The sequence below is a fragment of the Elaeis guineensis genome, chromosome 4, assembly GCF_000442705.2.
Source record: "Elaeis guineensis isolate ETL-2024a chromosome 4, EG11, whole genome shotgun sequence".
Lineage (NCBI taxonomy): Eukaryota > Viridiplantae > Streptophyta > Magnoliopsida > Arecales > Arecaceae > Elaeis > Elaeis guineensis.
The window spans coordinates 834,821-852,196 of record NC_025996.2 but is presented as its reverse complement, the minus strand read 5'-3'; the positions used below and the strand labels follow the sequence as shown (position 1 = coordinate 852,196).

Sequence of the window (17,376 nt, the reverse complement as noted above, 5' to 3'; positions counted from 1 at the left end):
AAGATGCATAATGATATCACTTCTTTTGTACAAATGGAGATAGAGTCACTGTATGAGGCTTAGGAGCATTTTAAGGAGCTGCTAAGGAGATGTCCACATCATCAATTATCCATTTGACTTCAGGTATAAATTTTTTACAATGGTTTATCTCCTACTAATCATTCTATGATTGATGCAACTGTAGGAGGTACCATTATCAGAAGATAGAAGAGGAAGTCTTTGATCTGATTGATGAGATGGCATCAAATAGTTATCAGTAACAAATAGATCGGGTGATATCAAGAAGACCAGCGGCTGTGCATAGAGTAGACAGCATTCCAACATTATTAGCTAAAATTGCTGCTCTTCGAGTTGAATTCAATAAAATGAAGGGAGCAGCTATGCATGTGCAGAGTATCACTTGTGAGCTATGTGGAGGACATGATACAAGTAACTGCCAAACAGATAATCTCTTTGCTAAAGCCTTGGATATCGCTAACTATCTTGGTAGTTTTTATCAAACCATAGCAGAACAATCCTTACTCCAGCACCTACAATCAAGGGTGGAGGCAGCATCCAAACTTCTCGTGGAGTAATAAATCTGCAGCACATCAACCACCCCTACGATTCCAAATATATGAGAAGAAGCCTGACATGGAAGAGCTGATGGTTAAATTTATGCAAAACCAAGAAGCAGCCATGAGGAACTTAGAAACTAAATTCATGCAAAATCAAGAAGCAGCTAAGCGAAATTTGGAGACCAAGCTCAGGCAGGATCAAGTAGCAGCCATTCGAAACTTGAAGATGCAAGTGGGTCAAATGGCCAAGATGATCTCTAGGAGAACACAAGGATCCTTGCCCAGCAACATTGAGAGCAATTCGAGAGAGCAAATCAATGCTATCACGTTAAGAAGTGATAAAGAGTTGGAGGAGCCTCATCAAAAAGAAGAGTCTGAGGAGGAAACAACGAATAAGGAGCCGACTACCAGCAAGGAACAAGCGACTAAAGTCCGTCGATCACCTAAACAACCAGCAGATGGGTGGTCTCCGGGTATAAAATTTGCTGATCCAAATTTGAAGCCTTATGAGCCGCCACTACCATTCCCTGAGAGACAGATACAACATCCAGATAAGTAGTTTTCAAATTTTTTCAGTATCTTAAAAGACTTACATATTAATATTCCTTTTATGGATGCTATCACTCAAATGCCTAGGTATGCTAAGTTTCTTAAAAAAATACTGGCTAATAAAAAGAAGTGGAAGGAGTATGAGACAGTGAATTTGAATAAAGAATGCTTAGCAATACTTTAAAATAAATTGCCACAGAATTGAAGGATCCAGAGAGTTTTACTATCCCTTGCATTATTAGTGATTGTAGTTTTGATAAGATTTTATGTGATTTAGGAGCAAGTATTAATTTCATATTTTTTTTTTTATTTTTAAGAAGCTAGGATTAGAAGAACCACAGCCCACCACCATCACTCTTCAGCTAGCCGACAGATCCATCAAGTATCTAAAAGGTATAGTGGAGGATATCTTGGTAAAGGTAAACAAGTTTATTTTTCCTATTGATTTTATTATTCTAGACATGAAAGAAGATTATGAGGTACCCCTTATCTTAGAGAGACCCTTTTAGCTACTGGAGGGGTTTTAATTGATGTTCAACAAGAAAAATTGATTCTTAGAGTCTAAGAGGAACAAGTCACTTTCAATATTTTTAAGGCTATGAAACATCCCAATGATAATCAAACTTATTTTTGAATTAATGATATTGATAAATTGGTTCATGAGTATTTCATAGAAAATAGGTCTGAGGATCCTATTGAGGCTTGCATTATCCAATCAAAAAAGGGTTCGGCTAAAGATGAAAGATAATTGGAGTGCATAAGATTGTTGGAGGTCAGGTCACACATTCTACGAGCATACAGACCATGCTCTTAGGACTTAGAAAGATCATTTACTCCTCTCCCAAAGTCATCACCTACTCTTAAACTTAAACCTCTTCCTTCTTATTTAAAATATGTTTTCTTAGAAGGTTCTTTATATTTACCTATTATTATTTCTTCTTTGATAGATTTGATGGAAGAGAGGCTATTGAGAGTATTGAAAAAATACAAGAGGGCATTTGGATGGACTATAGCAAATATTAAAGGAATTAGTCCCTCAATTTGCATGTACAAAATTCTCATGGAGGACAACTATGAGCCTACAGTCCAGCCCCAAAGAAGACTCAATCCAAGAATGCAAGAAGTGGTCAACAAGGAGGAAGGCATAGTGCTCAGCCACAAGGTCTATCATAGATGGAAAAGAAGAAATTTTGAGGGGGAGAAGACAATCCTCCGGTTGCAAGATCCAACTTAGAGCCCTATGAAAGTCAAGTTAACGACTATAAATCAGAACTACTATATAAGTTATTTCTTTCCCTTTTACTCTTTTAGTTTGATTCTTTTATTTTAATTCTCAGTAGTGTCTTGTTGCCCTTTTACTGCTTTGGTATATTTTAATTTTTACAGAGAAGAAAAAACTCATGCTAGTTTGGGGGTACAAGGATCATATTACATCAGTTGGACACATACCTACAAAGAGAGAAGCTTTCATTTTCCCCTTTGCTCTTTATTTATTTATAATATTGAGAACAATATTACTTTTAGTTTGGGGGGTGGAGAATTATTCTAATCCTCGATTTGACATGATTCAAAAAAAAACTCAAAAAATCAAAAAATATGTGGAAATCCTAGAGCAAAAGGAGATGAATTGATGTTTTAAGTTTCAGATTTGTATTTTCTTTTCTCAATTTGAACATCACTGATATGTGAATAGGATTATCATAGATTTTTTATTAAAAAAATGTGAAGAACCCACACTTGAAAAATTACATGATTCTTTTGTTAATTCTATCTAGTTCATGAATGATGGGATTCTTTAAGCACATATAACCATGATCTTATGAATTAATTGTTATTTGATAATTGATTGTGTGAACTCTATGATTATGATAAAACACTCTAGAACTTGTTTTCTTGTACTCAAGATAAAATCCTAGACAATCTGTTAATTTAGAAATGATTTAAGCATTCTTTGACATGCTTGAGCTAAAAAGCCTACTTTATTATATTGTCACTAGTTACCCCCTTTGAGCCTTAAATGAAAAGAATAGACATGTGCCAAGAGCATAGGGAAGACCACCATTCATTTTTATTTCTTTAGCCTCATTAACTTATCCTGTAGCCTAAAAAATAAATAAATTAACCTTTAAGAGAGCTACAATGTACAATTATGAGTTTCTTGGAGAATGGTATATGAAGAGAGGTATAGTTATGATGCATTATTATGATAGAGCAGATGAAAAGAGGCAAAAAAGAGTCAAAGGGCATTATTTCAGCAAGAAAAGAGAGAGAGAGAGAGAGAGAGAGAGAGAAGTTCAATAACAATTTGCCACAATCCCAAGAATATCAAAAAGAATTAGTTTGGGGGTTGTGGTAAGCAAAGTGACATGGAGATAACAAGAATGAGAAAATTCTAAACAAAAAAAAGGAGAAATAGAAGAAGAATGTTGTATTTTTCATGCTCATCGATTTTGTTAGCTCTCTTGCTTTTGATTTTTTTTTAACCCCTTCTTTGGCAGCCAATATCATAACCCCATTATAACCTAATAAAGATCTTTTGATCTAAGTTAGTAAGATTATCTACATTAGTGGAGAGTTATGAGAAAAGCAAGCATATAAAGTATTCGTATTTATTATTCATGAGTTTATATGATTATAACTGAATGCATGAGAGGTACTTGAGATTGGTTATTTATACACACACCTCAGATTACATGAGTAGATATTATTAACACTTGAATTATGAAAATTCTTAGATGAGTTCTACATATTCTCTTGAATTATATCTGTATACTATCTTTAAAGCATGGAAGTGAATATTATATTGAGACTAAGATGTATAAATATGAGTTTATCTGTTGGTTTATCATTCTTTTTGCTCAAGAACGGTCAAAGCTTAGTTTGGAGGTATTTGATAAAATCATATTTATATTATATTTTCTTATCCTTATTTACTAAGTTTTGATTCATTTTTTATTTATGTTGCTAAAATTGCATTCTAATATGGGTATATTTTGTATTCCCAAAAATAATGAAAAAGAAGCAAAAACCAAGCAAAATAACCCAAAAATTATTGAAAAATAGCTTTCAATGCATCATAGACCGGCCGTTCGATCCACGAGCGATTCACAGCTACAGCGCGGGGTCTATATGCGGTCCATGAGATGCGTAATACCGGATCCATGCATGGTCTATGGAAGTAGTAAAACTTGATTTTTATCATGACACACGGGATGAATTCGAGCAGAATCACGTTTGCACCATCAGACGATCGAAAATCGATCTTCACATGCGATCGGATGGTGGGCAGCGGGTTTTGCACGATCCAATGATTGTGGTTGTTGCCAGTCGAAAAAATTAAACAGAGAAAAAATTATGAGGCACGATTTGATGGTCCAGATTTGGTCTAATGCGAGATCCGATGGCTGATATTCGATCCAACTAAGATAAGGAGTTGATCAAGTGAATTCGGGGCGTTTAAATCCAATCCGATGGTTAGAAATAGTTTCACCGGGGATATGCATTTGGGATATGATTTTGAGATGTTTTGAGACTCCTTACACTATCAGGATGTGGAAAAATTATGCAGATATAAAGAGGGGAGACCTGAGATGCAGAACAAAATAGAGAGACTAGAAAACATATCAAAAAACACCCTCTTCTCTTCCCTTTTCTCTCTTTCCACATCCAGCTTTTTTCTATCAATTTTTTTCACATCAAGAATAAGAAATTGAAGCAAAATTAGCAACAAGCAGTACCCTATTTAAAGTTTATAATATTCTTTATTTTATTTGTTAATTTTTTTTTCAACATGAACTAATTTTATTTTGTTAAGACTAAGGTGTGGCCACTCTTTTAATATAATATTCAGTATGATTGGATTTTAGAATTATTTTTGTTCATAAGGAGTATATAAATCTGTTCTTAATATTTTTAGATTACTGATCATCTTTTAATTATTTTGATGGATATAGATGATATAGACTAAGTACTTCTATGTCAATGCTTCTTGATTTGCATACTTTGTATTTGAATTGGATTAAGATTTCTATGCATGTGGTAATTTTAGTACGCTTTGGATGCAGCATGTTTTAATTAGAGGATTTCATAGAAATTAATGCATCATTATTTATTTAAATTATATCTAGACCAAAGGGTAGTTAATAAGTAGTAATAATTTTGCTATGTCTGGATCAAAGGATAATGAATATCTCAGAAAACTTTGCCGTCATATGAAACAAAAATTAATCTAATTTGCATGATTATTTGAATATTGTATTGATTGAGTTGGTGAACCAATTACCTTAGTATTTCTCTAATCTTAGTTTCAATCCTAAAAATCACATCCTTTTTGTTCTCTTACAATTTCTTAATTATTTTTTTTATTTTTTTTATTTTTTTATAAATTAATTTTTAAATAAAATATAGAAAAATACTTTTCAGTACTTATTTTTCAATCCTCGTGGGATGATACTCTACTCATACACTATATTACTTGATCGACTGGTGTACTTGCCATAGCGATAGATTTGTACTCATTAAATGTCGCCTGTAAATACTGCCTATGAATGCTTTGTACTTCATATAATCCATGCATCAAAACTATTCAATATGGTTATGATTATTAGTATAATTTTGTTAAGTAGCTTATGTTTTATGTTTACTTTTCTATTGTGTTAGTGTCTATTATAAGGACTTGCTGCCTTGTTGATACTATGATTAGGAGTCTATTTTTCGAGACAATTAGGTTCTCTAATGAGGGCTAATATGATATTTTCCTTTTAAATAGATTTTTTTGGAATGTTGTTTTTTTTTTTTTTTTTTGTGCTATCCTCTACTTGCATGGTGTTAATTCCTTCTTGCCTTTTAACTATTATGTGATGTACCTATTTTTTAATCTTTAGTAAGTTTTATATTCATTTATATTTTATTTTTCTATGCCCTCTCTTTTTCTTATATATTTTTGTTGTATTTTGTTAATTTTTTGGTGGCATAATTTTCCTCCATAGTTTTCATTCCTTCTTGCTTTTGAACTATTGTATTATGTACCTATTTTTCTTCTTTAGTAAGTTTTATATTAATTTACATTTTAGTTTTTCAAGCCCTCCTTTTTTTCTGTGAGGACTAATGTGATATTTTATTTAAATATATTTATTTTTATATTGTTAATTTATTGGTGGCATCCGTTTCCTCCATCATTTTAATTCCTTCTTGATTTTGAACTTTTGTGTTATGTACCTATTTTATATCTATATTAAGTTTTATATTATTTTTTTATTTTATTTTGATAATGATGATGGGCTGTCTTAAGATTGAGCATGACTGGGAGACAAATGTTTAACTATATAACTAGTTTTGAGCCCGCACGTTGCATACAAATTCTAGGTCAGATAATGGATCATTTTTTAAAAAATATTTATAAATAAAAAAATAATATCCATCCAAATTTTTGATGTCCATCCATATTCTCAACTACTGAACTTTTATTGCAAGAAGATAATAATATCAGATTTTAAAAACATCATTTAAGTCATATAAGTAGATTTTAATTTAGTCTTTTAATACCATCATGCTTAAATTCAATACTTTAAGAATTATTAGGTAGAAGAGTCTAGAACGTAGCATATTATAGGTTGATTTTGATCCAAATGACATTCATAGATGATAATGTGTTGCTTATATAGACAACCTAAATGACTAATCTATTTTCTCTCAGTTTCTACTTCCATATATATAAATATATATATATATATATATATATATATATATAATATATATATATATATATATATATATATATATTATATATTAGTTTTTGTATCTTATGGCCACGATGCTCTATTGACTTTAACTTTGCATGTCCAGAGCCATCTTTCAATATTTTTCTTATACTTAAATGTTTATTATTTATCTTATACAATCAAATTACAAAATGTTAAGTAGTGCAGCCTAGTTTATGCTAACAATTGATTGTCTCATATTTTTTGATATTTTTATATTTGTCTTCTTCTTCTTGTATAATGATTTATACTTAATTTTTTTATGTCCTTTTATCCTTGCCATAGATTGGCTTTTTGCAATTGATTGTCTCATAATTTTTCGATGAAGAATATTTTCGTATCGAATGTAAATTGTTATTATATGTTTTATATAGTTAGTTTTTGGTAGAACTGAGTGCAGATCGAGTTTGGTCGGATTGAGAAAAAAATTTTATTTAACTAAACCTAATCAAGTTGAAGAAAATTCAATCCGTTATCAACTGTTTATCATGTATAAACCATTTGAAACCGATGTGAACAGTTTGTAGCGGGTTCGGATGGGTTGCATTAGTTTGGGTATCAATATTGACCTAATATTGATTTAAGTCCAATGTTGGTCCATTTAAGCTTATTTATTTATTTATTTGATCAATTTAATACAAAAAAGATATAAATTTTATAAGTTACAAATTTTAGACTTATTCTTGAATCTATATAAAATAAAAAAAAAAAGATTTACTCATATGAAAGCAACTATATCTGAAAGCTTTCACTTTAAAATTATCTAAAATTGATGTACTTCTATTAATAATTTAATATTAATATTTTTATAAATTCAAATGGATAACAGAGTATTTTATAGAATGAAGTATTGAAATATAAATGATGCTGTCCTAAAATAAAAATGAGTTTATGAAATACTACATCGGTTGGGTTTGGTTTCATACGGATTAAATGTGCAGAAACCGAATCCGACCATAAATAACCAATTTTTTTATCAATCCCAACCCGATTCCATCTGATTTATGTTTTTCAACTGATCGAAACCAATGTTTATTAGGTCGGATTGGGTGAATTTCTTCAGATTTCGATTATTTGCTCAGCTCTAATTTTTGGTTACGCAACTTGGTTGCTTCTAATTAAAGATGTCGTTGGATTTTGTATGCACGATTAGACAGTCCTAAATTGCAATCAATTGTGCCTTATTCTTATATTTGCAAAGTTTGTATTCATATAGCTAACATGCTGAAAGCCCATACAATCGATAATTTTGAACATGCGAGGGTAGGATCATCATGTAGGAGGGCACCAAATTAGACTGATGCCCTTGAACATACAAGTACAAGTTATACTACTTCTTCTTCTTTTTTGCGGGTATAAGTTCTACTCATTTTATACTTCTTTCATGCATCAACTATTATCAGGTTTTGACATTCAGGATTCATGAACTTGGTGAGTGCCATAAGCTCCCCGAGATGTCTAGAACTAGTACTAAATTTTAAATTGTGAGAACTGAAGTATTTTCTAGAGTAAAAACCCAGAGTTGCAGTCCAACACTTCATTCATGGACATGCTCGATCCTTCTAGAAAATTACTTAACAAGAAGGAATATTCTATGGATTCAGAGCTTTTATTATTCCTTCCATAATTCTGTTTTGGGAGTATCGAGTCTGCTGATCATATCTTCTTTTACGTACCCCTCTCCAAGTAAGTATTTGGAGACCCTTCCATGGAGGAGTTCCGAAGCTCTCCAATCCAAGAGTGGACTGGAGAGGACCACTCGGGCCCATGGCCAACGTGGCCTTTGCCCCATACATGGTGGGCCTTGGTGGGTCGACCGGCCCATTATAGTCCATTCTCAGATTTTTCTGGTGCTCGGGACATGCTTATCATGCATGGGAGTTTAGGGAGAAAATCTATGCAGTGACATACTATTGTAATTCTTTCAGATAATAATCCACGAGTCTAACAAAGATCAGCGCATGCCTCCCGATGGATGCGATTATTATTGCGGGCAGCATCCGACATCTTTATGGGTTCAGATCATCCTTGCTGACTTCATCAGAAGGTGCAAACATGTCTTCCCTTCCTTAAGTGTGACACGTAATTGCGTCGGTCCATTAGACATGTCTAATTTTTGTTTGAGAACAACCCAGGGTAGAAGGACGCTTCCTTGTTTGCCTAACCCAGGTCTTAATTCTTAAGTGCAGATACACATATTTTAAAATGTGCCTGCGTCATCGCTCCGCGCCATAAATTAATCGGTCCACCGAACATAAGTTGATCGAACTCGAATCAGATTAGTCCTTCCTTGTTTCACTTACCATTTTTTTAAGCCACCCAAGAAGTTTCAAATGCCAGATTAGTATGGACCGATCACCATCCTCATCTCTTAAATTACAAATAAACGTCGGAATATAAGAAGAAGACAAACCACCCGTGCACTTCTCGCGTGCAAGGGAGACATGCGTGGTTGGCATGTTTTTCGGTATTAAACTCCCCCAAGGCCAAGAGTTAGGTGCTGTGTGGTATCGGTAGCTCGAAAAACACAGCCCACGGGTCTTTTTCTACCACACATGTTGCGATGGAGCAATAATTGTTGATGTGGTGCTTGTCTTTGCAAGCCCTCTGAATCATCCTTCCTCGTCGCACCCTCTGACTGTCTCTGCCACCACCGGCAGCTTGGCCCGTACCATCGAACCAACGAATAGACCACCCACCACACCAAATTATGGAGATGGTCATAACACGTATATGCTTCAACATTCCGCCGTTTCACTTATTGGCCTTGACAAGTTAAAACTATGTTAAAATAGAGGGATCACATATGTTTCTCATACAATAATAGGTTTGCTCGAAGCATCACGAGCTACAGTTTGTATTAGGGCGTCAACATGGATCCTCAAGGTCAAATGAACTTTCCACAAATTCGAATAACTTAATTGCCAGTATGATGTTGTATCAATCATCACAACAGTTTTGGAGTTTTTTGGTTTTTTTTTTTTTCCTTTTACTGCTGCCCGTGTTACATATATTTCCTAAAGGGGTTTTAAACAACAGTCGTTGGTTAGCCAACAGCTGTTGTTTGACATTTTAAACATTTATCAAAGAAAAAAGTAATATTTTATTCAAGATTTCATATTTCCTGAAAAAACAATATCGGTTAATATTCTTATTCTGTAGTTATAAGTTTTCATCTCCCCACAATATATATATGTATATCGCCGTTATAGCTAAAAATAGATGTTCAAGCTGTTAGTTTTGTAACTTGGCTAGGCTAAAAAAGGGCCTTCTGTTATAAATGGTCGTTGAAGCCCATATGAATGGTGAATGAAAAATATTATCAATAAAAAATATTATTTCTTTATAAATGAGTGAAAAATATTATTTTTTTATAAATAAATAAAAAATATTATTTTTTTTATAATTTGGATTAAAATCTATAAAATGATATGAAATGGAATGAGAACAATAATTACCGTGAAAAAAAATTTCTTCTCTCTCTCCCTTTCTCTCTCATTCTCTCGTTATATCCCTCTCATTTCATTATATATTATATTATTTCACAACACATTATCAGCACGAGAAGCTTTCCAATCTAGTGGTGCAAGGCATCTCCAAGTAGAAGGAAGTCCCAAGTTTGAATCCACTTTAGTTTGTTCTTGAAGATATATTTTAAGTTTTAATTACATTCTTTTTGAAAATATTAAATTCTCATAAACTATTGGGTTAATCCCCCTCCTCAAACTCTATTAAAGGAATCTTGAAGATTACTTCCAAAAGCCTTCACAGGCTATTTGGTTATAGAATAGATTTATAAAAGACATAGTTATTAATATTTATTTACTTTATAATTTTTAGTTTAAATATATCAAATTTGGCAAATTTGCAATTCACTGCTCTTGATATTACGGGCATGAATTACTTATCTTGGATTTTAGATGCTGAAATGCATCTTAATGCCATGAATCTTGAAACTACGATTTAAGAAGAAAATACTGCATCCCTGCAGGATCATGCAAAATTTTTAATTTTTCTTCAGCATCATATTGATAAAGGTTTTAAGGTTAAATACCTTACTGTGAAAGATTCATTAGTATTGTGGAATAACCTAAAAGAAAGATACGACCCCCAGAAGACGGTCATTCTTCCAAAAGCACGATATGATTGGATGCACCTGAGATTGCAAGATTTTAAAATCGTATCTGAATATAATTTTGATCTATTCCGAATCAGCTCACAGTTAAAACTATATGGAGAGAATACAACAGATGAGGATATATTGGAAAAGACATTCTCTACCTTGCACGCCTCAAATGTGCTCCTGCAGCAGTAATATTGAGAACACAGATTTAAAAGATATTTTGAACTGATTTCATTCCTTCTAATAGTTGAGCAGAATATTGAATTATTATTAAAGAATTATGTATCTCGTCCTACCGGCTCCACACCATTCCCTAAAATGAATGCTGTGTTGTTCTAAAATAATAAGCAAGGGCATGGATGAGGTCGTGGGCATGACCATGGTCCTGGTCATAGTGGTTTTAAGAATACTGGGGCAAGCTACTCGAAGTGGCAGAATCCAAAAACATATACAAGTTCTGATCAAGGGAAAAAGATACAGCCTGGAGAGAATGTTTGTTATAAATGTGGATGAAGAGTCACTAATCACGTACCTATCGTATGCCAAAATATCTGACAGATCTATATCAAGCTTCCATGAAAGAAAAAAAAAAAAAGTTGAAAACAAACTTTGCAGATTTGTTTAATGATGATGATGGATATCCAAATGTGCCTTCTTTTAATGTCTTCGATTTTTTTACCCATCCTAAAGAAAAAATTGACCACATGATCATTGATAGAGAAATAGTTAAAGAATAATTTTTATTATATTTTTTTTATTTCAATAAAATATTTTGTCTATGTATTTATATTTTAAAATTAATAAATAAATTATTTTATAAAATTAATATCTTATTTATTCTCTAGATTAATCCAAAAATGAATACGAAAGAATTTTGCATAGCTGATAGTGCTACAACTCATAGAATACTTCGGGATCAAAAATATTTTTCACAATTAACCTTTACAAATGAAAATGTAAGTACAATTTTTGATACTTCTAATATAATTGAAGGCTCCGAAAGAGCAACTATAATACTATCAGGTGGAACAAATTTAGAAATCAGGAAAGCTCTTCACTCAGCACAGTCTAGAAGAGCTTTAAGGATATCCATCAGAATAGGTATTATATTGAGATAAAAAATGAACATGATAAAAAAAATTTGTGCATCATTTCTTATGATTCAAAAAAAAACTTGAGTTAGAAAAACTTCCTGCTCTTTCATCTGAATTGTATTATATGAAGATTCGTGCAATTGAAACAAATATAGTATTGAACCAGAAGTTCACTAAAAAAGAAATATTTATTCATTGGCATGAATGACTTGATCATTCTGGATCAACAATGATGCACAAAATTATTAAAAACTCAAATGGACATCCATTAAAGAATCAAAAGATTCTTCTAACTAGTGATTACCATTGTTCTGCATGTTTACTTGGAAAATTGATACATAAACCTTCATTCACAAAGTTAGCGATTGAATCTCCTACATTCTTGGAAAGGATTCAAAGAGATATATGTGGCCTAATTCATCTTCCTTCTAGACCATTTAGATATTTTATGATCCTAATTGATACTTCCATAAGGTGGTCCCATATTTCATTATTGTCTACTCGAAACAGTGTATTTGCTAAATTACTTGCTTGGATAATATGATTACGAGCATAATTTTTTGATTTTTCTATAAAATCTATTTGATTAGATAATGCAGCTTGTTGGGACAAACCGACTGACCCCCAAATATCGATCAATCTCCAGTTAAATCCGACCAACACTCGACTCTGTCGATCAAACAGACGGACGACTTTGAAAGCGACTACCGACTGAGTTTCAACCAAGCAGACTGACCGACCGTCTTCATGGCCGACTCACCATGACCAACATACCATCTTCATGGCCGACTCACCATGGCCGACTTACCATCTTCATAGTTGACTCACCATGGCCGACTTACCATCTTCATAGCCGATCGTCAAACGGCTGACTACCAAATATATAAACACGATACCATAATCGACACAGGCGGTTATTAGTCGCATATCGCGGCCCAATTAATGGGTATTAACAATCCACACCCAATTATGGCCCGATGATTTAGTGCCATAAAATATGGGACCACGTCCGACGGTTACAATAATCTCATCTATAAAAGGGGGTAAGATAATAGCATCGGTAAGCCATTTTTGGCCTGAGCTCTACTACTCAAATGATTCAAACTTACTATTGCCCAGTCTTCCTTTCTGACTTAAGCATCGGAGGGTCTCCATCGAAGGTAACTCCGATCAGCATGGATTTCGTTTTGCTGGTGCTCGTTCCTAACGAATAGGCGATGAGAAATTTGACCGCAACAGATTGATGCATCAGGTAGGGGAGAAAACAACTCGCAATGATAAAAACTAGAGCTCAACGATCAACAGCAACTAGATCGATGAGACACTCTTTCCATCGGGAAGAGGTTCCTCCCCTCCCTCCGATAGCAGAGCCCAGTTCTCCGCGCTCCGTGCTCACCATGGACATCCAGATTGCTGCAATCATGCAACAAATGAATATTCTCACGGAGGCGGTCAAAAGCCTCTAGCAGCAACAGACCCAGCCACTACAACCGCCGGTGGAGCAACCGATGGCACTTTCAGTGCCTTCTAGGCACAGCTGCCATCATCTGCGGTGATCTCCGTCTCCTCCATCAGAGTGGCCATCTCGGCTCTCTCAGCAGGATGAGCAGCGGCAATCGCGGCGCTCTCGATGTGCCACCCACCGGGAGATTCAACCCATGGAGTCTCCCACCACCAGTGGCTCAACGACTATGAACGTAAGTTTGAGAAAATCGACTGTCAACTTGTCCAGCTTCAGATGAACGGTCAGAAGTCTTCAAATGATTTTGATTTTCATGCCGCCCAACCTCTCTCCTAACTTATCCTGGATGAATCGATCCCAACTTGATTCAAGATGCCGCATGTGGAGCCCTATGACGGTTCTACCAATCCAATTAATCACCTTGAGAGCTACAAGGCTCTTATGATGATCTGGGGGGGCAACCGATGTCCTCCTATGCATCGGCTTCCTGACTACACTTCGGAAGGTTGCTCGGGCCTAGTACTCCGAACTTCGATTGGAAAGCATTCACTCCTTCGGGCAGCTGGAACATCCCTTCGTGGCACACTTCAGCACTAGCCGAAGGCCACCACGAACCTTGTATGGTCTCTTCTCCATCAAGCAGGAAGAGACCGAAATACTTCAAGATTTCGTGGCCCGATTCAATGCGGCCACACTTGGGGTTAAGGACCTCAATGAAGACATGGCCATATTGGCCATGAAAAGAGGTCTGAGGGGGTCTCGATTCACGTACTCTTTGGACAAGATTTTTCATCGGACTTATGCCAAACTTCTGGAGTGTGCATACAAGTATATGTGCACGGATGAAAGAGCTTCTGATCGATGCCAAATAGAAGATAACGGTCAGAAGATGAAGAAACAAAAGAAGGGAGAAGCTTCGACTGAATCAAATTGGCCACCTTCCAATGAGCGAGCTTCACCTCGATGACAGAGTCCAAGGCCGAACTACAACAAGTATGACTCCTATACTCCTCTCTCTACTCCTCGTGCACAGATCCTCCTAGAGATCGAACAAGTAGGATATTTACGACAACTCCCACCAATGAAATTGCCATCGAGAAGCCACAATCAAAAGAAATACTGTCAGTTCCATCCAACTTAGGGACGAGATAGAAGCTCTGATTCAATGAGGCTATCTCAAAAAGTATCAGAGAGATCCATCGGATCAACCTCCTGTCGATCGACGATCTTAGCCGTAGACTGAGAAAGTTATAAATAATCAGCCGACTGCAGGGATGATCAACATGATCTCCAGATGACTGAACAGAGGGATAACTCTTGAAGAAGAGTTGGCAAAATGATAACAACTTAATGTAATAACTTTCTCGAAAGAGGATGTTCGGAGAATTCAAACTCCTCACGATGATGCTGTTGTTGTTCTGACAATTAGCTAATAAAAGCACGACGAATGTTTTGTTCTACTCGACTTCCTTCTGAATGCAACTACTCAGAAAATTCAATATATTGCATCACTCTTTAGGTTCTGCTGACTATTAAATGATGGATAGTTAATTTCTATCAACATCAATATTTTGGCTTTCACTGTAAAAGCTAGAAGATCGATTATCCCGACTCCGAATATACTTCGACTTTTACTGTAAAAGCTAGAAAATTGTCTATCTCGACTCTGAATATACTTCGGCTTTCACTGTAAAAGTTAGAAGATCGACTATCTCAACTCCGAATATACTTCGGCTTTCACTATAAAAGCCAGAAGATCGACTATCTCGATACCGAATATATTTTGGCTTTCACTGTAAAAGTCAGAAGATCGACTATTTCGACACCGAACATGTTTTGGCTTTCACTGTAAAAATCAAATAATCGACTTTACTCGATGCAGAATATATTTTGCTTTCACTGTAAAAGTCAAAAAATTGACTATCTCGATGTAGAATATATTTCGGCTTTCATTGTAAAAGTCAGAGAACCAACCTATCGACTACAACTGGAGGCCAGCACAGACGATGCAGACTTTCTCCACAAAAGCCATGCTGCCCTCATAGTCGGCCGTCCATCGAAGCAGCTGGCTAATTTTCCGACTTAGCACCAGCTAAGAAAGATAAAATACCAAGATGACCAAGGATGGATTGGAATCATACCGACTCGACCACGGTCAGTCGAGGGATATTCGACTTGCTACCGTTTATCATAACAATACGACGTATAAGTCCGATCAAGGTCTGGACAATGGATATCCGACTTGCCATCATTATCTTAACTAAATACGTTGAAAACTACACGACTAGTAGAATTTGAAGTCTGTGAAATAGTCAGATCTACAATCTACAAGTTCGAATTAAAATGCATGATGCCAGTTCGCCTTCTCGATGTAACGACTGGCACTGGCTCATCTTTCGTAAATGACGCATGACACCAGATCTCCTTGCTGATATGATAGCTCGAGGATGAAAAAGTGGATGATCGATCGTATTTCGAAGAATGTGACGGTAGAGTTGAAACTCGACATAACAGATAACAACTCCTTTCATCCAAAGCAACTGACCACATGACTGCACATGTGACAACTCGCCATTGGACTCAGGAGTGGGGGGGCAACTGTTGGGACAAATCGACTGACCCCCAAATATCGATCAATCTCCAGCCAAATCCGACCAACACCCGACTCTGTCCATCAAACAGATGGACGACCTTGAAAGTGACTACCGACTGAGTTTCGATCAAGCAGGCTGACCGACCGTCTTCATGGCTGACTCATCGTGGCCAACTTACCATCTTCATGGCTGACTCACTATGGCCGACGGACCGTCTTCATGACCGACCGACCGTCTTCATGGCCGACTCACCATGGCCGACTTACCATCTTCATGGCCGACTCACCATGACCGACTTACCATCTTTATGGTCGACTCACTATGGCCGACTTACCATCTTCATGGCCGACCGTCAAACGACCGACTGCCAAATATATAAACACGATACCATAACCGTCACAGGCAGTTATTAGTTGTATATCGCGACATAATTAATGGGTATTAACAATCCACATGCAATTATGGCCTGATGATTTAGTGCCATAAAATGCGGGACTACATTCGACAGTCACAACAATCTCATCTATAAAAGAGGATAAGGCAACAGCATCAGTAAGCCACTTTTGGCCTAAGCTCTGCTACTCAAATGATTCAAACTTACTGTTGCCCAGTCTCCCTCTCTGACTTAAGCATCGAAGGATCCCCACCGGAGGCAACTCCAGTTAGCATGGACTTCATTTTGCAGGTGCTCGTTCCCAGCAAACAGATGATGAGAAAATTGGCTGCAACACTGCTGACTTTATTTCAAAAATCTTTGATGACTTTTGCATGTCTGTTGGAATCAATGTTAAGCATCCCGTTGCTCGTGTGCATACTCAAAATGGCCTAGCAAAGTCATTTATTAAAAGGTTATAGCTTATTGCTCGACCATTATTGATGAAAATTTAGTTATCTATATCTGTTTGGAGGTATATTATTTTACATGCTGCATCACTGATTTGAATTAGACCAACTGCTTACCACAAATATTCTAAACTACAACTTATAGTTGGTCAACAACCAAACATTTCACATTTATCGTTTTTTGGTTGTGTTATGTACATTCTAATTGCTTCACCCCAAAGATCTAAGATAGGATCTCGATGTAAACTTGGAGTTTATGTTGGTTTTGATAGTCCATCTATCATTAGGTATTTTGAACCTCTGACAAGTGATGTATTCACTGCTCGATTTGTAAATTATCAATTTGATGAAATAGTATTTCATCAATAGAGGGAGATAAAAAGGTGCCAGAAGCA

General features: G+C 35.5%; 1 non-coding gene across 1 annotated transcript; it reads right to left on the bottom strand.

Annotated features, from left to right (window-relative positions):
• On the bottom strand, positions 1-107 carry LOC114914159 (small nucleolar RNA R71). The gene has a single exon (XR_003800778.1). It is a non-coding gene; the product is annotated as a small nucleolar RNA R71 (small nucleolar RNA).
• Positions 108-17,376: the final 17,269 nt, after the last annotated feature.